A 26,625-nucleotide genomic window follows, 5' to 3' on the forward strand; every position below is an offset into this window, starting at 1 on the left:
GAACATGCTGTATGACAGTTTGTGAATCTTTGGAGGATTTGTCATTGTCGCTGAAGAAAAAAGGCGTTCCACTGCAGCCGACGATGGCAAAGGCGTGTTGTATTTAATAAAAACACTTTTTATCTCAGGATATCTATTGAGAAGTTGCAAATCTTGGCTATCCTCGGCAAAAAAATGCAGCATCAAAAGTTCTGCTTTAGTCATGGGGGCATTGGAGGAGCATTCGTTTTTATCTGAGATTGAAATATCCGAGTCTAAGTCAGAGTCAAACTTAAAAAAAATGTTTTCTTGGGTACTTTTTGTTGTTGCTACTGTTGCTATTTTCACTAATTTGTTTAGAAATGCAGGTCTTGAAAATTTTCAGAAATTTAGTACGATCGTTGGGCTCAAAACAAATCAACCATTTATTTTTGAATCTTGGGTAAGATAATGCCGCAATACCCGCATTTTCTGCTTCAGGAGTGCTGACGTCAAACATTTTTTCAAATCTCTTCTCAACACTCTCTGTATGCTTTGATCAACGGGTTGAAAAAGGAAAAGTTGTTTTTCTTTTAAATTTTTTGCAATTTTTTTCTCAGCGCAAGTAGGCACGGCAGAGTTATCTCATAATAAGTGTTAGTCGCACTTTGCAGTATATCGAGTGCTTCTGCAACTGGCGAACTACACATCAAATATTCTTGCAAGTAATCAAATTCATTATCTTTGATAGTATTTTTTATGTTCAATGATCTATGTAAAAGCAAGCTTTTTTCTTTAATGTTGAAAATTTGCTGGAGGGCATCAAACAAGCTATTCCACCTGGTCTCACTAAAAAAAAAAAAAAAAAAAAAAAAAAAGGGGCTACAAAACTGAACTTCGACAAATTTTTGTACGACACTACTCTACTCCGACAAAATGGCACTCCGATGCGTTTTAATTTAGACAATACTAGAGTTCGATATACCTAGTCTCAGACACTATTGTACACCGACAAACCGTTTCTTCGACATAACTTACATAAGAAACAATGCGACTTCGACGACATACTCCTTCGACAATAATGCTAGGTCGATAGCAGTAAACTTCGAAGTACTCTTCTCAGAAATGTTGTGCTTCGACAATATCGTAAATCGACGTGACACATCTAAGCCACCAATATAATATATTACATTTTAAAAAAATGTATTTTAATGAACTATTTTTACAGCATATTTTTGAGCAGTGATAGCCGAGTAGTATATAAGTTGACATCTCCCACGCAAGTGGTCGCAGGTTCGAATCCGAGGCAACACACCAATGACTTTTCGAAGTTATGTGTGTATTAGAAATAATTATCACATGCTCCAACGGTGAAACGGTGAAGATAAATCTTATTTCTTTTTAATGAACATAATATAGACGATGCCTTCTAAGAAATCAATCGTTACTAACGAAGTTTTCATTTTTAAATGATCTTTTAATCTCATGTCTTGTTGTTGTTGTCGGCGGTAAGTCGGTTTTTGGATTTGTGCTCTTATGCGTGTTATTTCGTTTTCTGTATTTCTTTGTTCTTTTTTCAATTCAGTGATAGTCTTAAATATGTTTAATTTTTTTCGATTTAAAAGTGTGTTCCACCTGGAATGCCAGCTTTCGCAAGCGTTCTGTGTAGTTGGAACATTACAGCTAATCGAGTCCGAGATGGACCTCTTTTGTGGTGGAAATCTGGGCGGAAGGTTTTGTTTTGCTATGATTTTATTTGATTTCCATTACAATTATGATCTTTAAACTTTAGTTAATACATCTCTTGGACATTTCATACAAAGCGCTGTGATTTTATTAGGTACCCTTACACTCTTCAGGCAAGTATTTGAAAAATGTTCCATCCAGTAAGAGAAGCCGCGATTGCGACAATGATGAACTCTCGGCAGTGTCGGTTGGTGGCACAGGTGAAACCGTTTCTAATGAATCATTTATGTCCGAAAGAGTCATTGAAATGTTACTGTCTTCGTCCAATTCGTTTATCGACGCCATTTTATGTAAAAAGTCTAGGCGAAAACAATGTATTTTTAACTAAAACACAAACATTTATGTATTCAAAAAGCTTAAACGACACGAGTAAAGAGATTAGTTCACGTGCGAGCGAGCAATGAGCACTGAACGAACGACGCCCCACGCACGCCCGGCGCGAGTGTTACAAAGATTGTATAACTGACGTGTGAGAGCCAGAGACGAGAGCAATGTACACGTTCGGGCCGGAAAAATGAACATGTTACGACTTGAAATGTTTTTGTTGAATACCTACGCTGTAGAAATATTTGACGGCGCTTCACAAAGTTGTCAATGCCAAGAGTGATTTGACTTGTCAAATGTCACACTAGCGGAGCGTCGTGTCGATGGTAGCGGGGCGGTCATCCTAACGTCACTTCACAACGGATGGCGGCCAGCGCACCACGTTTGCGACGAATAATAATAAATAATAATAATAAATTAATAAATATTAGTGGACAACTCACACACGGTCATTTGATTCCAAACTAAGCAGAGCTTGTACTATGGTAACCAAATAACTGATAGACATACTTATATACTTCTAAATACATACTTATATAGATACATTAACATCCAGGCTCAGAACAAATACTCGTGCTCATCACACAAAGATTTGTCCCGGGTGGGATTCGAACCCACCACACGCGGCGCTACGGTTGTTGCGGCGAGGTGACCACTTAAACCACTGCGCCAAACGAATATCTATTAATCGCTGAATATCTTAATAATCCGTGTAGTTTTATTATAATTAGTATTGATTACGTAATTTAAAGTGAATTTTCAACCCTTTAAGCTATAATTTGATTGTTAGCTAGTTTATTTAGTGATAATTATAATTGTTGGATGAAATTTGATTGTTATTTCGACTCCTCGCCCACTTGTTAAAGATGAATTCTGATAACGGTCCTATATATTTATCCATGCAACATTGTTATACATAAAAATAAACACATATTGAAAGGAAATATAATGAATATTTCCTTTATCTACTAGCAGTTTTTTTTCATGTAGAAAGAAAGATTGAGAAAAAATAAAAACCATTTATACCATTTATTTTTTCACCCTGAGAGATGGGCTAATATAGCCACGAAGTGGGTGCCACAAGATGGTCGGCGGCAACGGGGAAGGCCCAAACGGAGATGGCGGGACGACATAGACGCGTTCCTGGAAGATTGGCCGGAAGCAGCAAGCGACCGAGGGGTCTGGAAGTCTAGGGGAGAGGCCTTTGCTCAGCAGTGGGACACAGAAATAGGCTAGATAAAAAAAAAAAAAAAATTTTGTTACCCATAAAGAAACATCACAAATACAGAACTTAATAACTAGTCACTACATTTATGTGCAACAAAGGGCTACAGCTCAGTATACGCTGTGCTAGGCACAGCACTGATTTTCAGCTGCCCCTAACAAAACCTTTAATATTGCACGCGAGAAAAAAAAAAACAACACAGTACTTTAAGATAAAAAAAAAAAAGAAATGAATTATAAATTATTAGAAACTAACAGTGTTAGTGTGACACTTAAAGATAAGTAATTAGAAATAATATAGCAATATATGTAAGTAGTAAAATAAACATGCACATTATGACCATAGAAAAAAAAAATAATGATAACACGTGGGCGGGTATAGAGGTTTAAGTAAAAACAACAAGAAAAGAATATTTATTTAAGTAATTATTGATTCTGCTATTGACACACGTTTATCAAATTAATTTAATTGCAAGGTGCAATTAAAAGTTCAGTTGCGATTAACTTAATTGTGATTAATTTAATTGCAATTACTTTTTTAATCAATTAACAAGACAATTGACTAATTAATTTCACCCAATCGTTTTATCAAAATGCGAGAAACTGAGACGCTTGAAATTACGGAAGCGCAGCTTCCACCATTTACTATATGTAGGAATAGGCCGTTCGCAAAAGCCCCAACCTGTTTTTAAATCTCACCTCTTCACGGCTCATGTGGCCTTGATATTACTGCGGGTAAAATTTCATGCGGATCCAAAGCTGTGATTTTATTACGTTACGTTTCTCAATTCAATTAAAAAAAGCACCTTAAATTATATTAATATGGAAAGTGCCAATCAAAACCTTATCAGAATTTAATTAATCAATATTCCGACTGAACTAAATTACTATTTTGTCTCCATATTATAGGGGGCATAGCTCAGCGGTAGAGCGACCGACTTTCAACCCCACGTAGTACCCCTCGACTTCGACATCGCTAGTGACGAAAGACTCTTACAATATTATTATATTATTATAAAATTCAGAACTTTATTAAATTAAACATTTTCGTTTTCTTCTATCAGATTAAAACAGACGAAGTTGAGTCTGAGGAAAAATATTATAATCACTCAATAAAATAATTCATAAAAATAATCGTGCTTTAAAATGAAGCGTTTTTTAAAATAAATTAAGGACTTATTTGAAACACCCTGTCTTTATAAACTTGACATTATGAAAACTTAGTTTCGCGTGTTTTCAGTTAAGTAGTACTTTTTTCGTTTTTACCCTGTTGATTTTACATGAAGTGTTATGAAACAGCTCCAGTCGACAATTTTCTTGAATGAAACGAAGGGAGAGGGCCCTTCGTTTCATTCAAGAAAATGAGACGTCAGAGATATTGTAGGCGGAGCTTTCGCCGTTTCATTGAAAGCTTTTTAAACTCTTCCCGGTTGATGAGGCCTTGGTACTACTGCGGGTAAAATTCCATGCGGATTCCAAGCAGCAATGTTCTTTGCATATCGGTTCTCAGTTATGCCTGTTATTACTGCATGCAATTTCTAATATTTTTGCCCGACAAATTTTAGAAATTGCATGCAGTAATTTGTTTAATATCAAACATTACATGATCTTACCTTCGTTCAATCTAGCCCCGACAAGATCGTTGATATATGTATATGCGTATCAACTTCAACCCTTTCCCTTTCAGAATATTCTTCAGGACCGACCTGAATAATTCCGCTTTCTGCATCACCAATGTTTTTGATGTTCGTTTTAAATCTTATTAAGGTTACTTATTATGTTTACAGGCAGGCTCAGTCAGTGGCTGTTTCGTCGACATCCATATGCCACAATAATTTTGTGTTTAAGCTTAGTCGTAGCATCGATCTTGTGTCATAAACATACATAATCTACAGGATAAACTAATTGTTTATTACGTTAAACTTTTTTTTTAATTGCAACAACTGATGTTTCTTTTCGTTTCAAGATGCGACTCGCGCTGGTACGAACCATAATACACCAGGAGTTAACGGCTCACAAGAGGTCTCTTTCATTTTGTATAGGAGTCACTCACTGACACCCGTTGGTGTTCTATCCCTTTCAAACATTTTTCTCTTTCATATTTGTAATCTTAGTGTGCGCGAATAAACGACCTTGAACTCTGAACCTTGACATTGAACCAGTTATCGTTTTGTGATACTGTGTAGCGTGTTATTGCAAACAATTGGTTAACGCATACATTTGCGTTGGTAACGGTTGGCAAAAAGATGCAACGAACGTAAATACTGAATCAATTGGGGAAAGATTGAGTAGTTTCATATTTCTTTCGTGAGAAATTAATTTAGTGCCAAAGTGATGCGAGCCTGCGGAAAATTATTCTTTGTTTGAGTGCCGAGCTCCAGGTGGGATTATAGGACGATGGAGATGTCGCGCGTCTCTATGCTACGTCAGCCTATTCCGGGCCGGTTTGAGGGCCTGAAGTGACTTTCAGAACAAGACCCTTAAGATACAGGAAGAGGGCAAATATTTTTATAGGCGCGTGTAATAGTGCCCTTTTTTTCAAAATACCGGCAACTCTGCTGGGACTTTAAGATCCTGGCTTGACAGAGATCACTCTGCCCAAAAGCCGCACAATAGGAGGCACGTTGGTTTCTCTAATTAAGACCATCGTCTCTGGCTTTCGGTATTGTCCGTTAGTGCTTTTCTGCTGCAAAAGCGACACGTACTCTATGGTGTATTGTCGAAAACCAGCTCGAGATGAACGACTCTGACTGTTAAACACACAAAAACACATGTATAAGATTTCGTTTATCTGCAACCTCTACCTTTTCGGTCGGCTATCAGCACTGGCCCAGCGTGACCAATACCTGTGTTGAAGAAAGGAAACTCTAAGTGCGTTCTATCGCTAGTTAAGGAAGGCATTGTTTTTCTTGCTAGGTTTCTATTTGCTAATGTGTGCTAAAAGTAATTGAGGTCCAGCACGCAAAAGTGCGTTAATTTCTTTTTTTTTATATTTACAAAGATATATTATTTACAGTAACAATTAACAAAATTTACACTATATATACATAAGGATAAAAAAACAAAGATATTAAAAATACCAAGTATGGGAAGCGCACTATGCGTCTTAGTACTCTTTTGCTCTTTTTTTTTCTTTATTAAATATGATTTTAATAAAATGGTGTTTACCCGGTACATACTTTAAGAAATTGCTGAACAATGTTAGTCTGGATTTAGAGCCTCCACGCTTTCTTAAAAGCTCCTTCAGTTTTGCATCAGACATATTTGTCAATAAATTAAGCCACAACAAAAGTCCAAAAGACAAATAAGGCGAAAGAAGCTAATAAGCACTCGCTCGTTGCTAATTATCTTTATACAGAAAAAATGGTAAGGCGTCATTAGTCGCGAATAAAGGCTTGGCTCGGTGTTTAGCAATAATTTATAATATAGTAAATATTTATGAAGAGATCAACATGCCTGACCCATATAGCACCATTTTATATTCCTGGGAATATAAAGAAAAGACAGGAAATAAAGGAACGGATGCACACATAAAAAAAATTGCGGCGAGCAGACTAATGGCGACGAACAACGCAACAAACGTGATGAATGTCAGCAATCTTCTGGTATGAAGGCTTGGAAAACCGACTATTAGGCTCCGAAGACCACTGGTCCACGTGGTTGTTACCTTTTTTACCTTATGCCTGGTATATATATGGCAACAGTTATATATATATAGTATATAACTAAATATCATATTGTATACTGTTGGCGTGTCTATAAATAAATAAATAAACAGTTCTACCACTAAGGATGGTGGAAGGTTGTATGTATATTGTATACACCCCTGACTAAACTTTAAATTATAGCAGAAGATGAGATGTGTGTGTGTGTGTAATGTTACGAATTCAGATATTGTATTTGTAATTAATACGTAACAAGAAACGGAAAGAGCGTGGCGCTTTTCTTCGTTGTTTCACGCGCGAAAGAGTGTGTGTGTAAAGACACCTAATGAGTCACGCCTGTGGTGTTACGTCACGTTGGTTTATGATTTTCTCCGTCGTTTTATTATCTCCTTGTAGATCTAACTTGTTCCACTGGCTTCTATCAACCAGGCACAGGCTTCTTTCAATCGATTTTATGCATGCGTGTGTCTCTGCCGTTTTATGATCTCCTTGTAGATCTTACTTGTTCCACTGGCTTCTATCAACCGGGCACAGGCTTCTTTCAATCGATTTTTATGCATCCGTATGTCTCTGTCGTTTTATGATCTCCTAGTAGATCTAACTTGTTCCACTGGCTTCTATCAACCGGGCACAGGCTTCTTTCAATCGACTTTTATGCATCCGTGTGTCTCTGTCGTTTTATGATCTCCTAGTAGATCTAACTTGTTCCACTGGCTTCTATCAACCGGGCACAGGCTTCTTTCAATCAACCTATTTTTGATAGCGCGAGCAAGTAGCACTGGGATTAGAAAGGAACTCTAAGTAGAAGTACGATATATGTATACTGTACGAACGCGTAACATTCATTAACTGGCAAAACGTGGGTTTATTCCGTATACTTCTACCTATACTTACAGTATATAAAATAGTACCAGTTTACATTTTAAGAATCATCAAAATCAGTTCAACCAAAAACTTTGGCGCACAAGTATGATTTCCTTTTTATTTTTTTCTTTATCCATACACATCCTACTGTTGGACAAAGTCAGAATCGAAACGTCAGAAATGATTTAACATTAACATTCAAGTAAACTGGTCCAGTGAGGCAGCCGTTACAGTGAAGTTAGAATCGCATCGATCCGAAATACCAGAGGAAGATAAAATGAAGGATGTATATTTGTTTACATTACATTATTTGTTGCTTTGTCTGTGTGTGTCGACAAATACATATGTATAACTAGAAGATGCAAGGGCTAGTCATATGAATAGTATTCGAAAAAGTGCTTTGGACGTATGTATATTTTACATAAATGTCTCATTTTCGCCAGCATTTTTTTTAAAACACCAAACCATTTATTTTTTATCTTCACGCATAAGTTAAAAAATAAATATCTTATAAATATAAAATAAAACAGTTTAAAAATGTAGATGTGCAATTAATAATTTGACGCTCTCTTATTGCGTACAAGAAAATGAGACACTGAATGTACAGGAGGCGGAGCCTTCGTCGTTTATTTGTGAGTTGGAATGAGAAGTTCACGGAGTTTTCTTAAACCTCTCTGAAAATCTCATCTCTTTTGGTTTATGTTGCCTTGGTATTGGTGCGGGTAAAATTCCATGCGGATTCAAAGCAGCAACCTGCTTTTCGTTTTTTCGATTTACGTGCAACTTAGTAATAGGTTAAATAATCCTATAATAATATTTGAAAATTTCCTCTTTTGAACTAGATATACTGACTTCCATTTAAATTTTTTTTTTATTACAAGATATCAATAACTACGTTCTGCTCCCCGGAAACCCCATTATGTATTTTCCTTTTTATAAGTTATTATAATGATTGTACGACATGTGTACTGAATTTGTACTTACTTGAAAAGAAACCTTATACCTTCTTATGTAGGGGAAGGTAGGCATGAAAGAGCCACGTTTTGAAAGAGCCGCTTGCATTTTTAACTAACCTTACGACATTAACACCACTTCAAATTTATTTTCGGGTGGCGACATTAATAATCTATGACCCACAAAGATTTCACAGTTCACCGAAGCGTAATGGCGGAGTAAGACCCAGTCAAAAAAAATCCTGCTCAAAAGTAAGTTTTATGCTATTATTATAAATGTCCTGACAATAAAATGTTTGGATACAACTTGAAAATTGTGATACAACTTGAGTGTGTATTTATTTAAGCTACTAATTGTGGCATTTAATTGATATACCTAATTCGCGATTTAGTTTCATATTTTTAAAGTTAGTGTTTATTATGGCGACTTGCCATGATAGAGCCTACATAACATGTGACCAAAGAGCCGGCTTTGTGTGGTTTGTAATGGGCTTTACAGTAAAAGCAAAGAGGAATGGTATCAATGTAAGCTTTGCGATCTTTGGGGGCACGAGTCTTGTGGAATAAAAAGAGCACTTAATTATTTTTGCAAGAAATGTTTCCGATTTTATTTTTCTACCTCTAGTTCCTAATACCGATATGAAAGTCTGATTAATGTTAGGCAAGTAAGGATGTTTTTGGAAGATTTTTATTTTGAATAAGTTTTTCACGTTAATAAATACTTTCTAATCTACTATATAAAAATAAGTCGGGTTTTCCTTCCTGACGCTATAACTCCAGAACGCACGAACCGATTTCCACGGTTTTGGATTCGTTGGAAAGGTCTCGAGCTCCGCGAGGTTTATAGCAAAGAAAATTCCGGAAAAAATTCAACAGAAAGGCGAAAAAACAGAGAAAATCATTTTTCTCATACAGCGCCATCTCTGATACATAGCATGTACTACATACCAATATTTGTATCGTATTTCTTTTAATATTTTTATTTGACAGCTACTCATTGTAGATGGTGCCGGTGCGTGATATATTGTTTGACAGAGAATTTCATGTGAAAAAACGGTATTGTGTTCAAAAAAGTAAAAAATATAAGTTATTCGTTTCCTAACATTTTAATTGGAAACCAACAAATCAATTACGTGTATTGTGCAGATTTTTATTCGATTTCAACAGCAGGCATTTTGTCTTTAAGGTGGTAAGTTAAACTGTGTAAATTATGTGGATCGTGCATTTGAGGTTAAATTCACTACTCTGTCCATAGTCCAAAATGCCTAGAGGACGACGTGCGAACATCGGCCGCCGCACAAGACATGCAAGCCAGCAACAAGTGTATTCACAGAACTTAAGCGAAGTAAGACAAAATATAATAAGAGAAAATGCCCGATTAAGACAGCGCGTGAGCACACGAAGATCATTGGCATCATACAATCGCTTGGCATTCCAATATGATCCCACTGCGAACTACAGTAATGATGAAAATTTAGATATTGGACCAATGACGACTGTATGCCGATATTGTAATGCGTTAAAGTTTAAAAGAGAAACGGCTGGATTGTGTTGCGCAAGTGGAAAAGTCAAACTGGATCCATTACTAACACCACCACAGCCACTGAAACAATTGTTCGATGGAAGTGATCACGATTCCTACCATTTTCTTCAACACATCCTTGAATACAATAACTGCTTTCGCATGACTTCCTTTGGAGCTAATATCATTCGAGAAGGCGGCTTTATGCCGACTTGCAAGGTAAAAGATACAACACACAGAACCAATCACTCACACTAACAAAATGAATTGCAACAATAAAAACTACATATACACCAAACACTACACCATCACACGATCAGAAGTTACACCGTATTCTTCAACAAATGATTGTTTGCAATTACAGATACAAGGACAAATATATCATTTGCATGGTTCAATGGTGCCATCACCGGATGAGCCGCATCAATTTCTGCAAATATATTTTATTTCGTCGATGGTGGATCATCAGCTGAATGTGCGTTGCAATATACAGGGAACACAACAGTTAAAGAGACGAATTATAGAACAGTTGCAAGCATTTTTTCACGCTAATAACGCTGTGGTTAATATGTTCAAAACAGCATTGGAACAAATGCCATCTGATACGCACAAATTTGTCATAAGAGCGGATTGTACCCCAACAGGTGAACACGTGCGAAGATTCAATGCACCCACCGTTAATGATGTTGCTGCAATTATTGTTGGCGATCCAACTAAATCGCGAGACATTGTCGTTCAGCGAAGAAGCAATATCATGCATCGTGTAAACGAGACACATCGTTTGTACGATGCGTTACAATATCCAATCATTTATTGGCAAGGGCAAGACGGATACGACATCACGTTGAAGATGGTCGATCCAATTACAGGTAAAATATTCACACACTAATTATATTGCTATTATTGGTTTCTATTAACAATTCATTTAATTTTGCATTTTCAGGTGTATCAACGAATAAAAATCTAAGCGCAATGAATTACTATGCGTATCGTTTGATGATTCGTACACATGAGGAGAATGTCATTCTGAAGTGCCGTCGGCTATTCCAGCAATTCGCTGTCGACATGTATGTCAAAGTCAAGACCGAACGTTTAGCGTTCATCCGATACAATCAGGCAAAGCTACGATCTGAGGACTATATACACTTGCGTGATGCTATTCATTCAGATGGCGATGTTCAGAATGTTGGACGTCTGACGATTCTTCCATCATCATATATCGGAAGCCCACGCCACATGCACGAATACGCTCAAGACGCTATGACGTACGTGCGAAATTATGGAACTCCGGATTTGTTTATTACGTTCACTTGCAATCCGAAGTGGATGGAAATTGAACGTGAGATGGAACCGGGACAAAAACCGCAAGATCGCCATGACATAATCGCCAGAGTATTTCAGCAAAAACTCAAGGTTATGATGGATGTGCTTACTAAGTATCGAGTTTTTGGTGACACACGTTGTTATATGTACTCGGTGGAATGGCAGAAGCGTGGACTACCGCATGCTCATATCCTAATTTGGTTGCTGAACAAATTACATTCAAATGAAGTGGATGACATCATATCAGCTGAAATTCCTGATCCAGTCACTGATCCCCATCTACACGACATTGTGACGACGCAGATGGTGCATGGACCGTGCGGTGCTTTGAATCCATTATCGCCTTGCATGGCTGATGGAAAGTGCACAAAACGATATCCGCGACCGTTAGTTGCTGAAACAGTCACAGGGCACGATGGATATCCAGTTTATCGTCGGCGTTCAAAAGAAGATAATGGTCGAACTATTAAAGTCAAAGTTCAAAATCAAGAGATTGAGATCGGAAATGAATTCATTGTACCATATTGCCCGCTGCTATCACGAATTTTCGAAACACATGCAAACGTTGAGAGTTGTCATTCGGCCAAATCAATCAAATATTTGTGCAAGTACGTCACAAAAGGCAGCGACATGGCTGTGTTTGGTATTGCGTCGGAAAATGCGAATGACGAAATCAGCAACTTCCAAATGGGCAGATACGTCAGTACTAATGAAGCACTGTGGCGATTATTGTCATTTCAAATTCATGAAAGATATCCCACAGTTGTACATTTAGCAGTGCATTTGGAAAATGGCCAAAGAGTTTACTTCACTGAGGCTAATGCCGCACAACGAGCTGAGAGACCACCATCGACAACATTGACTAGCTTCTTTTCAATGTGTGAAACAGATCCATTCGCAGCGACGCTGATGTACGTTGAAATGCCCAAGTATTACACTTGGAATCAATCAACAAAGAAATTCCAACGTCGCAAACAAGGCACCCCAGTTCCAGATTGGCCACAGGTGTTTTCCTCTGATGCACTAGGTCGTATGTATACTGTTAAACAAAACAACAACAAAACGACATATGTGAAGATATCTTGCATCGTTTGCGCATTCAAACGAATAATCCTGACATGCAAATAACCGATGAAATCTACAATGAAGGATTGATTCTGATTGAGGATCAATGCTTGACTATTGCAAACAAGCTACTGATTGAAGTAGGAATGATTGCGCCAAATCGATCGATGCACGATGCATTCAACCAAGAATTAAATCGAGAGCTGCAATACAATGTTGATACATTTCAGGAATTTGTTCAAAATAATGTGCCGTTACTGAATGAACAGCAAAAACAAGTATACGAAACATTAATACAAGCGGTGGACAATAATACTGGTGGTCTATTCTTCCTGGACGCACCTGGAGGGACAGGGAAAACATTTGTCATTTCATTGATTTTGGCCACTATTCGATCAAGATGTGACATAGCTTTGGCGTTAGCATCATCTGGAATTGCGGCGACTCTTCTAGATGGCGGTCGTACTGCACATTCTGCGCTTAAGTTGCCACTCAATTTAAACACAATTGATACTCCAACATGCAATATTTCCCGATCCAGTGCAATGGCAAAATTGTTGATGCAATGCAAGCTCATTGTTTGGGATGAGTGCACAATGGCACATAAGAAATCACTTGAAGCACTTAACTTGACACTGAAGGATCTTCGGCGAAATAACAACATCTTTGGCGGCTTGATGATATTGTTGGCAGGCGATTTCAGGCAGACTTTGCCAGTAATTCCCCGTGGAACGCCTGCAGATGAATTGAATGCTTGCCTGAAGGCATCACCTTTATGGAATAACGTAAAAACATTATCGCTAACCATTAATATGAGAGTTCAACTTCAAAATTATCAAAGTGCTGCACAATTTTCCAAACAATTGTTAGCTGTTGGAAATGGAAAAGTCCCAGTTGATGCGACATCTGGATTAATTACTCTTACCAACGACTTTTGTCGATTTGTAGACTCTCAATTAGCTCTTATTGAAAATGTTTTTCCAAACATTAGTGAGAATTATCAGAATTATGCTTGGTTAAGTGAACGAGCAATTCTTGCCGCAAAGAATAATGATGTACACGCACTGAATTTCACCATTCAATCAAAAATAGCAGGCGATTTGGTGACATACAAATCCGTTGATTCTATAACAAATCTCGATGAAGTAGTAAATTATCCGACGGAGTTTTTGAACTCTCTGGAGTTACCAGGATTTCCACCACATAACTTGCAACTCAAAGTTGGTACAGTTATTATGATATTGCGTAATTTGAATCCACCGCGACTTTGCAACGGTACTCGACTTGCGGTAAAAAGACTTATGTCGAATTTGATTGAGGCAACCATCATTAACGGAAAGTACGCAGGTGAAAATGTATGTATTCCTCGAATACCAATGATTCCGACCGATCTTCCGTTTGACTTCAAACGATTACAATTTCCAGTTCGCCTTGCGTTCGCAATGACAATTAACAAGTCGCAAGGCCAATCGCTTAGTGTTTGCGGGATAAATTTAGAGAATCATTGTTTTTCACATGGACAGTTATACGTTGCGTGTTCACGAGTTGGTAAACCATCCGCTTTGTTTGTGTTAACGTCAGACCAAAAAACAAAAAATGTGGTTTACCAAAGAGCACTTCAATGAATCTTCGAATAATTTGCGGACACGTATAACGCTTCGATTCAGTATTTACTTTGGATTCACTTTCATATACTTAGAGAAGTTCAACTAAATGACACTTCATTTTTGTATTCAAAATGAATTCATTACTGTTGTGAAATGCAATATTTTTTTCCTTTTCAAATATAAAACATAAAAAAATGTTTCTTCATCTCTTAATCACAAAACGAAATGTTACATAAAACGAAGCCATTTGGTGGCGAAACGGAGTTCGCCGGGTTTGCTAGTATTATATATAATTAATGTTTAGGTACTAGTGATCTCATATAGTACATAGTATTGTGATATAAAGTGCCATTTCTTAGTAATGTTGTTCAATTTTTAAAGAGATTTATCTAAATAGTTTGTTATATCGTCTTAGGCTCTTTCATAAAATGTGGTGGCTCTTTCAATGACTACAGGCTATGAAAGAGCCGATTTCCTTTTCTCTGAAAAAGGTGTATTATATTATTAAAATGTTTCTTTAAGGAATAATTGATAACTGTATGTTTAAGAGCAATAAACAAATTTCTAATTTAAATATAAACCATGTAGTTTTAATGAGTTTCAGATATTAAAACGAGTTAGTTTCCAAAACTGGCTCTTTCGTGCCCACCTTCCCCATACCTTATCAGTTTACCGGGTACAGCCAACTGAGTTGTGGGTTGCATAGAGCATCTCCCCAGCAACCCCAAATAAAATTTTAGGAAATTTTACTTACTAACCTACCTATGACGTAAAAAAGCTGTTGAAAGACAATGAACTCTTTTATTTAACACGAGATGTGCTTTGTATGGGTACTAAAACGGGTTTTAAATTTTGGTTCTTAGCGCCAAACTAAAATTAATAGCAAAATATTCAAGCTTTTTCACATAAAATTAGAAGACGTTGTGTGGTAAAATATTAAATACACTATTTTTAGATAAATCATTGTTATTACAAAATAAGCAAAATAACATATTTTTTAGATTGACAAACAAATTAACAGAACATCGTTTTCCACGAATCGTGTTGAAGAATGTAAGTGATCTACAACAAAATAATATCGTAACAAAAGAGAAACTTAAACAAATTGAGGGTAGATATACAATTTACTTTTTCTACAAATCAAACTACGAAACTCGTATATAATTCCTATATACAAATAGAATACAACAACATACATGACAACAGATAAAAAAAAATATCTATTATTATAACAAAGTTTAATTGATATAGAATCAATTAAACTTGGTTATAATAATAGAATATTTTCCTGGTAATATTTTATTAGGTATTGTAGGTTAGTAAGTAAAATTTCCTAAAATTTTATTTGGGGTTGCTGGGGAGATGCTCTATAGCAACCCACAACTCAGTTGGCTGTACCCGGTAAACTGATAAGGTACTTACTTTTTTCTCAAGTAAGTACAAATTTAGTACACATGTCGTACAATTATACATAATGGGGTTTCCGAGGCAGGACGTCAATAACTATTTATTATTTTGAAGAGTTTATTGTAGATATCAACTTTTTTATTTACACAAGAATATTTATACTTGATAAAAGATATTTTGACTGAGTTAAATTAGTGGAACCTTCAGTACCTAACACGAAAAATAAATTGAGGCTTAATACACACATTTGGGATTAAAGAACTAATCAGGATGAAAAAGTACAGAAAAGCTTTTCGCGCGATTTTGAATTGAACTATTTTTTCTTTCATTTCAACACATTTGCTTTAACTTAACGTATCCTGAAACAGCACTACTTTTTACCCTCTCATTTTATCCCGTACAAGAAAATGAGACGCCGGATATATTGGAGGCGGAGCTTCCGCCATTCATTGTACGTTAGAAGGAGAAAGGCTTTTCATATCCCCGACCTTACTTAGAATCTCATCTTTTTATGGTTTATGTAGTCTTGGTAATGCTGCGGGTAAAACTTCGTGCGGATTCAAAGCTGCGACCTTTGCAGTAGGGTTTCTCAATATTTTTTTTATAAATTTAGGCAATAATGACAAAAACATATAATAACATCACATAGGGACGTTCAATTGAGGAAAGAAACAATACAACAAAGTAGGTTTCTGGAAATAAACTAGGTTTATAGTAATACCGAGGCATTCTGCTTTCTTAAATTATTTTATAATGCGCAGTGCAAATTGTTAAAATTACATTAATACTACCGGATTTTTTTTCCACAAAAGTTTTGCATATTTTTTCCTTAAAATGGAATTAAAGATGGTGTGATAACAAGTATTTAGGTACAAAAAACAGATCATTGGCTTTTTAAATTAATTACAATGTAACAACTTAACTCGTTAAACCCGTTAACCCGGTACAGTTTTATTTTAAGAGCATACCTAACTCTGTAATTTTATGATATCCTGGTAAAGGTGACTGGAATGAAAGAACCCTGTGAAAGAAGCCTCGCCGTTTAGTCCAAATATGCTCTCTCTATTTATGGTCTCCTAGTACTTCAACTCCGCGGCACTGGCTTCTTTCAACCCTGCACGGGCTTCTTTCAATCGATCCGTTTGTTACTTCTAGCGAGAAGATAGAAACAAAATGTGAAGTTGACTTCTTTAGTAAATGTTTGCTTATTTTATGGAACGTGTAACAAACAAGCAAAGGCTTATTTAGGTATTCTGACATTTTCGTTTCGATTTTAAGAATCTCGGCCCTCCCAACATCACTTAAACCTCTGTTTAACCCCATTTTGGTATTTATTATTATTATTTGTACGTCTGTTTCGTATCTCGGGACTACAGAGTCCCGGACATTTGAAAGGCGTGCGTGGGGCCGAAACCAACACGTTGGGCGGCTTTAATATTTTAAAATTGTATGGTGTCACAATCCAAAAGGTACTAAAGTAATTAATATGTTATGTTTGAGAGATTATATGCGAAAAACGCATGTCGCCTATTGTGGAGACTTTTCAGACTATATTATACTTAACTAACACTTTTATACTATATTTTCATAATAATTATTTCATATTTATTATGAAAATATAGTATAAAAGTGCAAAAATATCAATTGGATGACGAAAAAGAAAATAAATAAATTTTAAAACAATTTTGACATCACTCATCATTTCGTCATAACTCCAGAACTATATATACTGTTGTTTTAAAATCCCAACAAGAAGACCTGATTAATTAAATGAGCACACGGCATGTGTCAGATAAAGATAACATTGTAATTATACAGATTAGAGGTTAGCTCAGAAGGGAAAATTCAATTAATAACAGGTAATATTACTATACCTGCTATTTTAATAACCTATTACCGTCCCACTGTTGAGCAAGGGTCTCCCGAACGCGGGAGGGTTAAGGCCTTGAGTCTACCACGCTAGCCAAGTGCGGGTTGAGGACTTAACATGCCCTCAATAAATGTGTTAAACAATTTTTAAACAAGCAAGGTTTCCTCGCTATGTTTTCCTTCATCGTTAGAGCAAGTGACAATTATATCCAATACACATACAACTTCAAAAAGTCATTGGTGTGTTGCCTCGGGTTCGAACCATCGACCACTTGGGTGGTAACTTAAAAATGTGAATTATAAATTATTATATGCTATGCTGTTCAAGTAGAATTAGCAGAACGTATCAGGGCAACTGAACCGAATAATTATTACTTTTATATATTAAATAAATTTATAAAACGCTGGCTATTTATCACTTTCATATCATAAAATATGTGGAATCATTAGATTATATGTTGAAAAAAATACGAGAAATTATAAAAATAAAAAATATTTTTTTTTAGTTAGAGAAAAAACTCGAAAAAGTAATCAAAACTATCACCAACACTGCAATACCCATACACCCTTTAGAGGCGGCTGTATGGTTTTTTTTTGCAGTGTTGGTGATTCAGTGGGAATGCTCGGATTCGAACCGAGGTCTCTCGAACTTTTCAGTCGAGCGGCTCTACCACTGAGCTACATCCCCTTGATGCATTGGGACGAAATTCTGATTCTGTTGCGTCGGAATACAGCGAGCGTTTGTATGCAGGTGTAGCCTGCATAGCTTGCAAATGTTTTCCATTTCATTCATACTTGGACTAGACATACGATGTTCTGTGAAAGGTCGCTATGATTCGGCATCTCTTTTTTCCCCGTAGCAAAAGAGCGAGATATCGGTTAGATAGGAGGTGGAGCTATAAATCACGTATAAAATCTATGAATGGTCCCCATCCCCCGATACAACCCCTAACCTCTGCACCGTCTTTGTTATCCTGGTATCAGTGCGGGTAAAATCCCGATGCGGATGGAAAACAACTTCTCAGCTACTATTTACCGTACATTGCACATGGCGGACACGTCGTTTACTAGATTTTTTAAGTTTAAATTCTGATCGTAAGTGGTGGCGAAATAATTGGGTTTGCCACCTCTTAAAAATAAGAAATATGTATATTTGAAGACAGTTTCACACTTCAAGCAAGATACCGTTCTAACTTGCATAAACCTATTTTAACAACTTAGTGGATGATTTTCTAAAAACACTGAAATACGTGTTTATTTATTTCTAAAAAAAATCACAAACATGAAGTTTTAGGATTCCAGTTCCAAAATTGAACAAACTGTCGTATAAAATGTATGTAGATGATTATTGTTGAGCGGGTCTTTTGATCGTTTGATACAGAACATTATGTTAAGTTTTTTATCGTCTTCATCAACAGCTCTACGACGTAGCCGTAGAACGTTTGGGTGCTACGAAGTTTATTTCCTTCTACGTATCAATTTATAACAACCCTTATCACTTAGGAGTATGAAAAAAGCCCACTTCGCAAGCTAAGTAGATATTACGTAGTTCAAGAAAGGGATTTCCTTGCCCGGAAATATCCAGGAAGATGGATAGGGCGTTGGATACTGTTTTCATTTCATTCACTAGGATTAGACATCGTTTGTTCTGTGAAAAGTCAGCAACAGAGCGAGATATCGGATATATTGGAGGTGGAGCTTTAAATCACGTATAAAAGCTACGAAACTCGAAAGGTTCCCATCCCCCGTTACTAGCGTTTAACCTCTTCGTTATCTTTGTTAACCTGGTATCAGTGCGGGTAAAATCCTGATGCGGATGGAAAACCACTTCTCAGCTCCTATTTGCCGTACATTGCACACGCGGCTTACAAATTTTATTTACTAGATACTAAGAGTATCTAGTATATAAAGAGGTATATAATAGGTAGAGAAATACTTCTTCCTAAAAAAAGGTATTAATTGTAGGCTTGTAAAAACGTCTATTATTGCTGAACTAAGTGATATGGAATTTATTTTTTATTTTTCCCAGAACTGGTATAACTTGGCCTTTCATCCGGTCTCCGATTATATAATCGTTGAATTGAGTTATTCCGGTCTGATCCCCCAAACCGATCCACTACCAATTAATATTATTTTTTAATTCCGGTCTGATCCACTTTCAACTTTACCATTCCGGTCTGATCCCCTGCCTTTATTTAATGGATAAGTACAGTCAATAGAAAAACATTTAAAACATTGTAAAATTAATCAGTTTTTAATTCTATAAGGTGCAATCATCGCAAAGGCGAACGGCAGGTTTATATGAAGAATTCGTACAGCTTATAAAATGTCATGTTTAGGTTTACTTTTTGTTTTAATTGGTAGCTAATATGATAGACAAGCTTATTTTATAATTCTTATATTTTTAAAAGTTGGGAGGTAAAAGTTATGTCCATTTTTAGAAGCCCCGATAGTTCGCTAAATTGCTCAGATGCTGTCAAAACCACAATTAAAAAAAACAGCAAATTGGCGGATGCGAAGACGTCAGACGAAAAGTGACGTCTCATGAGATTTTCTTTTTCTTTAGTTGTCAACAAATATAAGCCATAGACCACAAATTATTATTTAAATAAACAAATACTTTCTAATTAATCCGGACTTCTAAAAATAATACTCCCAAATAAAAATAAGTGACTTAGTCCCCTTAATAAGTGGTACAAATTCTGTTACGAAACAACACAAACTTTAAGCTGTACGAAATCTGCCGATCTCCTATATATTGTTTGGTCTTTTGAAATAAAGTTAAACTACTACTATATAAAATTATCACAGTAATCATATATTATGGCTTATCTCTCTCTCAACTTTTCCAAACAGTGACCAACTGTTATTTTCCCATTCAGAAGTTGATCAGTAACGTGTCGATACCACTTATCGGTTATAATTTCTTTCGTAAGTCGTCGTTTTGGATTAGGCATTTCTACATTATATTCAATAACATGTACTCTTTGCAATTTTGCGTCTTCTTTTAAGGCGTTCAAAAGTTGGTATAAATTTGGTCTCTTTGGTAGACTACTGTTCAGTTTTTTATGCCAGGATTCCACGGCATTAGTTGTGCGATGCCGTTGATTATGAGCATACCAAGTGTCAACAAAACTTTCATCTTCTAACCATTGTGTGACCATGTAATCGTTGAATGCTTGTATTTCGTCTGACGCTGGACTGTTTTCCATTATATAACACCAGCCGTCAGATATATATTTTCTTGGCAGCAATGGTAATAATGCCGATAACGATATAAGCATGTCTTCGAAATCGTTTATCTTTAGTTAAATTCAGACTCTTTGCTTTCTTCCATACATTATGGGTAAAGTGAAAGTAACAGCCTTTTATTTTAATTGAGGGGAAGATAGATGTTATGGCATTCATTGCTGCTTGCTCGAAGTCTGTGATGTACTGCAGTGGCTCCCATTCTGGGATATGTTCCTTTATTAATTGGAATAATCTTTTATAGACCTCTTCACTTTTTCTGTTCACTAATGCGTATATAAAAGGCACTATCCTTGTGTGCTCCTCATCACTCCCGAGATCACCGTGGATTGTATACAGTTGGATAAACGGTTTCGGACAGCAGTTGAAAGTTCCATCGCTTAAGTTAAATTTCATGACTGGTATATATTTTAAAATATTTTTATCTGCAAAAATTAATATACGAGTATTGGACGGCACATCATAATAATCGCATAAAATAAAATCTTTAAATTGAAAGGGAATTTCCACTTCTTGAGCAAATTTGCATTGTATTTTTGATATACAAGCTTGTTTATTTCGAGCTTCATACAGTGCAGTTTTTATTTTTGAAAATGGTGGCAGCTTCTTTATCAGATCTAAGCCAGCGTCACTGAATTCCGATTTTATATTATTGTAAATGTTCGGTATTGGAGAAAAAGAAGATGATAACATCTTTTCTCGGCAATCATGTAACTTCTTTGCTATTTCGTTATCCACTTCATTGGGTTCGCATTGATGACATATCTCTTTACTAATGTTGTTTCCCTTGACGTTAAGAGACCCCAAGCAATTTTTTCGCCAGTGGATACATCTCCATAAGCTCCATCCGTTTTTATATTCCTTCTTTTTTGTGTACTGATGACCAGCTCTTAGCAAAACGACGCCACCGTTTCTGTTAATGTATATTAACCCATCAGAACTTGTAGAGGATGTCGACGGTCGACTGCTATCCTCAGACATTCTAGGACCACAAGAATAGAGGGTTAATTGTTTATTATATCGTGTGATAAATGTAAATTTACATTGTAAAATCTAAATATTCGTCGCATATCAGCAAAAAAATTTTTATCAATGTTTTAATGTTGATCTCTGTAATACGAGCAGGTAAAAAAATTAAGACAAAAAATTGGACCTGCAACCCTTTCGTTTCAAGGCTAACTAAATGACCGACCAATCAAATCGTTGCGTTATCATAAATAATATAAGTAATTGTTTGGCTAACTGCACTTTGCTTTGAATTTGAATATTAGGTGAAACAAAATAATAGTATTGAATGCAGAGAAAATTAGATTTTTTTGGAATGTCGGACAAACATATTATTATCGGTCTAATCGACTTTAAGCTTCCAAAACCCCCATATCGCGCGCACCCTCTCACTCGCGCCGTTGCCATGTTACCAAGACAACGAAAAAAAACACGTCAGTCATCTTACACATTAAAATTACATTATATTATTCTTTCTCTAAACATCGTACGTGTTTTACTATTAGCTGAGACCCCCAGAATCTCAGCTGGAGCTCAGCACTCAAATATTAGAGATCTCATATACATAATATATATGTTCTCATAGATATACACACACATATAGCTCGTTTAATAATATAGGATAACTTATTTCTAGTCACGTACTTTATTGAATGCAGCGTTCGCTTAACTTTATCACGATATCATTTTCTAATTATGATTATTACATTTCACTTTACTCGGTCAATTCAGTGTAGAAAAGACTAATATCGTCTCATTGATGACTGATTTGTCAGAACGACATCAAGAACTCAACTCATCAATGATTGGTTACTTTGGAATTAATAGACAATACATGCACACACAAAAAAGGCAACTTAAACTAATCCTATAACATAGTCTAATAGAATCTGTATACATATTTTGTTATTGACTGTCCTAAAAATGTGCTAATAGACGGTCAGGGTATCCGATCGGAATAAAATATTTTAATTTATTATAATACTAGCTGACCCGCGCAACTTCGCTTGCGTCACATAAAAGAGAATGAGTCAAAATTTTCCCCGTTTTTGTAACCTTTTTTACTGGTACTCTGCTCCTATTGGTCACAGCGTGATGATATATAGCCTATAACCTTCCTCGATAAATGGGCTACCTAACACTGAAAGAATTTTTCAAATCGGACCAGTAGTTCCTGAGATTAGCGCGTTCAAACAAACAAACAAACTCTTCAGCTTTATTATATTAGTATAGATTAGTCTTCGCTAACATATAGGCTATTTTCTTTTTCTTTGGAAATTCTCTCTTTAGGGGGGTAGAAAGAGGTGGTAAGTTTGTACGAAACTCCGTTAGTTTTGGAGCTAATTCGATTAAAATTAATATTTGGCTATATAGTTAGAAATTAAGAATGACGCAATAAATATTTTTGGAAATTCTGCCTTAACGGGTGTGAAAAAGTTTCTATGAAACTACGTCGGTTTTGAAGCTAATCTATAAAAATTAAAGTTGTTTAGCAAGCAAGTGGTCATGATCTCCTGGTAACTGTGAAAAGGTTTATAGAGAGTTTTTAGAGTTTATAGTTTTTTAGTTTTTTAGGCCTAATTCTGATCGGAAAATAGATCCACAGCTACCAGGAGATCATGACTAATTGGTATTGTTATTTCTATATTCTGTTCTTCTGGCATGTTCAAACACGGTCGAGCGGCATAAAAAGTATCCTATGTCCATCTCCTGGCTCTAAGCCACCTCCCTACCAATTTTCAGCCAAATCTGTTCTGCCGTTCTTGAGTTATAAGTGGTGTAACTAACACGACTTTCTTTTATATATATAGATTTAAATACGGGGGATCAGACCGGAATAGAAAATAATTTTAAAATACTAGGGTATCAGTATTGGGGATCCGAACGGAATAACTCGTTGAATTTTGGGACATCCTGTATATGCACTAAATGATCTTCCTTGACATTAATTGCAATGCTTAAAAAATGAGAAATAGTTTAATTATCTTACAAACGATTGTTAACAAGGCTAATTTAATTTTGCGAGACAACGAAGATTCATTTCAAATTGCATAGATACATCTACATTTTCAACCGATAGAAACTTAACCAATAGAACTTCTGAAACTGTTTAACACTGATGTATTATTTGGTTTATTAAAATACATTAAATATGATTCACATGATGTTTTACGTCATTGTCAATTTTTATCTGTGCCTTCAACCGTATTATATACGAGTATAATAAGTATGTTTATATTTTTATCTAAAGTATTTATAGCGATTGTATAAACTTCGCAATTATTGCACGTATCCATCTTTAATGATTACAGGCAAACTATTTTTTTTAATTTAATCTCAAATAAAACAAATTACTGTTATACTAAGACTATGACAAAAAAATAAGAAAATATATACTATTATAAAAAAAAACATCAGGATTTTTTTCCTAATGTTTTGAGTCGAAGATTAAATTTCATCAAGAAATTTGTAAATCTATTAGAATTAGCACAAATTATATTTATATGTGTGGAAAAAATACGATAGACAGGGGTATAAATAGCCCCAATACTCACCAACTATTTTTCATTTCATTCACACTTGGTCTAGACATCGTTTGTTCTGTGAAAGGTCGCTATGGTTCAGCATCTCTTTTTACCCCGTAGCAAGAGAGCGAGAAATCGGTTTAATTGGAGGCGGTGCTATAAATCACGTGTAAAATCTAGGAAAGGTCCCCATCCCCCGATACCGTATCTTAACCTCTTTGATATCTTTGTTATCCTGGTAATAGTGCGGGTAAAATCCCGATGCGGATGGAAAACCACTTCTCTGCTCCTATTTACCGTACTATGCACTGGGCAGACACATAATTTAAAACACTCTTACTAGACTTTGTTAATTTAAATTCGTGATTATTTTTATCTTGTCAATAGCAAGTGTTTATGATCCACATGATGTTCTATTTAAGCAATTATTATTTTTTATTTAACAAAAGACTCTGAATGTTTGTTATATGTACGTCATTGTTAATTTTCAACATTCATTATTTATTAATACATTTATTATTAGTATTTTACTTACCTTTTTTTATAACAAACATTTACGTTAAAATTGCCTTTTTTACTTATGGTTTACTTTTTTCTTTATTACTTATTTAATTGCATATTTTTTTTGTGCAATGTAATTAAAAATGGTGCTAGTAGCAACAACGTAACTTGACTCTATGTACAGCTGTCAAGTTTTCCTTTCATTTACGGCTATTTGATGTATTTTTAATCAACCCGGTACAGTCTTCATTCAAAATATACCTACGCGCAAACCTAACTCTATCTTTTTATGATATCCTGGTAGAGGTGGCTGGAATTTTGAGAACCCTGTGAAAGAAGCCTCGCCGTTTAGTCCATAAATATACTCTCTCATTTAATGTTCTCCTAGTACTTCAACTCCGCGGCACTGGCTTTTCAACCCCGTACACGCTTTCAATGGAACTAATTGTTAGCTTTCGCAAAATGGCAGAAATTTTATGTGAAATTGTCTCATTTTTAATATTTCCTTATTTTATGGAACGTATTTATTTCTGATATCCTCTTCACAAACAAGCAAAAGTTTTAAATTATTTATATTAGTACTTTCTATGATATTTAGTAGAATTAGCAAAGTCGTACTTTTTCTTATCTAGGCATCTGAACCGAATATATTATTTCTTTAGGTTAAGGTTATTTATTGAAACAGTTTCCGAGAGAACCGAGGTCTCTCAAACCGAGCGGCTCTACCACTGCTCAGTGTTTAATACACCCCCAAAATAAATCGTGACGAAATTCTTATTCAGTTTCGTCGGAATACAGCGCGGGTTTGTATTCATGTGCTTGTACGGAAAATAAGGAAAAGCCGTTAGTTTATGAATATATTTCGGAAAACTGACTGCATGAAATTATGGAAATTTATAGTTTGAAGCAAAAAGTATACAAAAAATAAAAATGTTGCATTATAAAAATAAAATGTGGTTTTTAGTTTTTACAAATTTTCAACAAACAATATGTTTGTGATACGTTAGTGTTTGTGTAGATGAGAGTCAAAATGGCGGGGGTACCATAGCGAATAAAATTATACCAATTACCAAACAAATGTACCTATAACGTACTAATTTGTACCTAGCTCTAAAAAATCTGTACCTCTTTCAGAACGAAATTATTTCGAAATTAAGGTACACCCGCCATATTGACATCAAGATGGCGGGTGTTCTATAGTATTTCATTATTTAAACATTACTCATAAAATCTGATTACACCAAAAAATTGTACCTAAGAAGTACCTCAAGTAAATAGTAACACAAACTTGATCAGTGGGATAGTTCCTGAGAAATGAAACAACCGTTTCTCGTTTACTTAAGTTTATTATTATTATGAATGATTGATCTAGGTACATATTTTTATATATTTTAGGGATAGTTATTAAATTATAAATCATGAATTTTAATAACGCGCCAAAGTTACGAAGTAGGTACCTCTTTATTTTCGTCCATACATAATGCAATTAGCGATAAGTGAATTCGGAGTTTTGGTTATAAAATTATTGAGATCATCAAAACATTTCCATTGAGCATTACGACGACAATGAGCCCGATAGTGACCAATATTGTGGATGTCTGTAACATCGCCGCCGGACGGTTAAAACTCTATTAATCCAAGAACTTCGTATTTTGTATTATTTAATGTTATTTCCATAGGTATGTCTTTAAGACAAATTAAATCTGTTTGATTCAGCTCAAAAGCTATTGTATTACTTAGTTCGTATTTTAATGTTCGTATGCCGATGCAGTCATTACGTCTACATTGTACAATATTACTTTCTTCACATAACATGGA

General features: G+C 35.5%; 1 protein-coding gene and 1 non-coding gene across 2 annotated transcripts in view; one reads left to right on the forward strand and one right to left on the reverse strand.

Moving 5' to 3' along the window:
• Positions 1 to 26,625, forward strand: part of Dhc1 (dynein axonemal heavy chain 1) — a 167,513-nt gene that overhangs the window by 104,249 nt on the left and 36,639 nt on the right. The gene's annotated exons all lie outside the window — the stretch shown is intronic.
• Positions 18,142 to 18,215, reverse strand: TRNAF-GAA (transfer RNA phenylalanine (anticodon GAA)). Its single transcript has one exon. It is a non-coding gene; the product is annotated as a tRNA-Phe (tRNA).

This window comes from Anticarsia gemmatalis, chromosome Z (assembly GCF_050436995.1).
Source record: "Anticarsia gemmatalis isolate Benzon Research Colony breed Stoneville strain chromosome Z, ilAntGemm2 primary, whole genome shotgun sequence".
Taxonomy (NCBI): domain Eukaryota; kingdom Metazoa; phylum Arthropoda; class Insecta; order Lepidoptera; family Erebidae; genus Anticarsia; species Anticarsia gemmatalis.